Here is a 3,454-nt window from a genome sequence, read left to right as displayed (position 1 = left end):
TGCGAAACTCGCTACAGTCCTGTTTGATTAGCCAAGATAGAAACGACGGACATGAGATGGTCGCAGTCTCAGTGTACTTACCGCAATATGGTAATTTGAATTTCATTTCATTTTATAATCCGCCCAGGAAACTACTGACGGAAAGTGTTCTTTCCAAACTTCTCTCTGACACTAATAAGTATATCCTAACGGGTGATCTCAACGCAAAGCACTCCGAGTGGGGGTGCCGTAAAACTAACCAAAATGGTAAGGTCCTCTATGAATTTATAAATAATCACCCAGTTGCCTTGCATGTTACTGAGGAGTATACGTATAGACCTCAGAACCCAAGAAATGCAGACCTTCTTGATATTCTTCTGACAAATACTTCAATCCTTATTTATACTGAAGTAAAGCACGAATTGAGCTCTGACCATATACCGGTAATTGCTTACCTAGGCACTACTAAAGAGGCAGAAAATGAAATGATCCGCACGACTGACTGGAATAAGTTCCAGAAGTTTCTCAGTCAGAATCCGCCCATCTTTGATACTCTGAACTCGCGGAAAGATATAGATGATGCAGTTGATACCCTCACTGATTCAATCAATAATGCTATTGAAAATGCCTCTAGACACGTGAGAAGAAATAATAACGCTGGCATTCTGCCACAGGAAATTAGAGAGATGATTAAGGACCGGAATAGGATGAGGAAAGCGTGGAACCTTACACGGAGCCCTCACGTTAAAAGAGATATGAAAAAATTAAATAAATTATTTAAAAAGAAAATAGATGAGCATAAGAGAGATGTATGGGAAGAAAAAATTCAGAATCTTAGTCCGAATGATGGCAGTCTCTGGACGTTCATGCGTAACTTGAAAAGGCAGCGTACATGCAATAAGCCGATTTATACTGAAAACTCTGTTGCTCTCAACAATAAAGACAAATCGGCGGTCCTTGCGGACCATTTAGAAGAGCAGTTCAGACCTAACATGACGCCCATGGACATTAATTTTGTCAATGAGGCATGCTACTTTGTTAGGGATTGGCTTAATGCCCACACTGCTAAGAGGTGCATGGCCACTGCTACCCCCAGTGAGATCAAAGAAATCACAAAGAAGCTTAAAGTCAAAAAGGCCCCTGGCATAGACGGTATTAATAATCACGCACTTAGAAATCTGCCCTGCAATGCTGTGACAAAATTCACGAGTATTATCAATGCGTGTCTTAGTCCATGCTATTTTCCCACAAAATGGAAAATCGCGAAAGTTATTTTATTGCCTAAGCCCGGCAAGGATAACACTAAGCCAGATGGGTACAGGCCCATTAGCTTGCTTTCGGGACTAGGAAAGGTCTTTGACAGATTAATCTACAGCAGATTGAAAAACTATATTGAATTACTGCCTCCGGAACAATTTGGTTTCCGGAGAAAGCTTTCAACAACGAAGCAGCTGGTTCGGCTCGTCGAGTTTTGTGGGGATGCGCTTCACAAGAAACAAAATGTCGCCTTACTCATGCTAGACGTGGCGAAGGCATTCGACCGCGTCTGGCATGAGGGGCTTATTTATAAACTTATAAATCTCCCTATGTATAGAGAGCGGATTCAGCTAATTATGTCTTTCATCACTAATAGGAAATTCACTGTGGCTATTGGAAAGGACATCTCCAGTTTACGCACCATGAATGCAGGCGTCCCACAGGGGTCCATTTTAGGGCCCGTCCTGTATTTATTTTATGTTCATGACTTCCCTAGGGCTCACATTGGCAGAAATTACTTTCTTGGGTGCTATGCGGACGATACGGCATTAGCCGTAAAGTCCGCAAACGCACACCATGCAATCGAGAAATTACAGGAGCTTCTACCAGTGGTAGAAAAGTGGTGTAAGACTTGGAGAATTGCTATTAATGCCAGCAAGTCGCAATTATTATTTATTGATAAGGAGGAAAAATACACAGTTGACTATTAACAGTAAGCTCTTCTTATTCTCTGAAGAGATTCCTAGAGTTAGTAAGGATATTTAGGAGTAATGCTAAATGAAAGATTAAAATGGGGAGATCATATAACAGAGGTCAGAAGAAAAATTTTCACTGTTGTAAATAGTCTCATCCCTATATTGGGTAATTATTCTAGCTTAGACCTCAGGAAAAAGAGGCTAGTTTATATCACGGCAATTAGGCCATTGATGACTTATGCGTCGCCGGCCTGGTGCACGGCTACCAAGGAGGATATAAAAAGACTTCAAATCATGCAAAACAAAGTCTTAAGGCTTATCACCCATGCTCACTTTTTTGTGAGCAATGCTACACTGCACTGTGACTTAAAACTGGACACTCTAGAAGAGCACCTGAATAAGATCAACAGAAAATTCTTCACGAAAGCTCTGAACTGTGACCATATGAGAAATTTTGATATCTTTACCTACGAAATACTGAATGAGGACGCCAAACTGCGCCCACTTGCGGCCCACCTTATCAGGGACCCGAACTTTCCCACCTAGTGCCCACCTGTAAATGATGTACCCAATGTGTTTATTAGCATTCTTAATTTTGTATTTTACTCATTTATTGTACTGTGTATTTCTTAAATTCTCTAGTTTTATTCACATTCTACACTCATTTTATGACTCCCACTTAGTCACGCCTTTACCGGGCCGGTTACTTGCTTGTGAGCTCTTGCGTTGCTGGTCTTTCTAATCTTTATCCGTCTTTCTTCTCCTTACTGCGGCCCACCAGCGGCCGAGCGGTAAAGACGCTGAACACTGGTAGTTCGGTCCGAGGTTCGAATCCCGCGAACGGGCTGGCTGCATGGGCGTTTTCGTGGTTTTCCCCATATGTAACGTGTATACGAGCCAGTTTCCCTTAGAAAGTCCTCCACGAAGGCATCCCTCCCTTTAGGCAGATAGCCCTCGTGTGCTTTGCCATAATTGAATAACCCACTCCTCCTTACTGCGGACATTATGTGAAGATAGTTCTATGTTATTGTGCCCATCCGGCATAAATTCGATTGAGCCAGATAAACTACTGATCTCAGTGGTATTCTGGCTATAAGTTATCAGTCAGTCAGTCAGTGCAATTTTCATTTCTTTCCGGAGCTTCTTGCGTGTAGGCTGCTTTTTGGCAACGCTCCCGCGTTTTTGCTGTTTGTAAGTATTATTGTAAGTTTTTTCAATACTTTCTTGTTGATTATTTTCTTGTATTAGTGACTTATCTGCTAATATTATGTATGGCTTTATTTACAGGTGAGGCATCCGACGACTCAGGCGAACGCAGTTCGCAATAAACGGGCCCCGGCGCGGATGCGCTATCCCTGAATAACATGTGATGGCGATTTTCGAGCTTCTGATTTACCATAGCATTGGTAGTTCCTAAAAGAGAGAACAGTGTATGGTAAAAGAAACAAAAATAGCATGGGTAGGGATAAATAACATGCTGTAATACTTCTTTGGCGTAATGAAGCAACTCCAATGATGGAACT

This window comes from Stegodyphus dumicola, chromosome 11 (genome assembly GCF_044657685.1).
Source record: "Stegodyphus dumicola isolate Sdum_Otavi_A_Nest chromosome 11, ASM4465768v1".
Lineage (NCBI taxonomy): Eukaryota > Metazoa > Arthropoda > Arachnida > Araneae > Eresidae > Stegodyphus > Stegodyphus dumicola.
The sequence above is the reverse complement of the archived record's forward strand: the minus strand, read 5'-3'. Positions refer to the sequence as shown.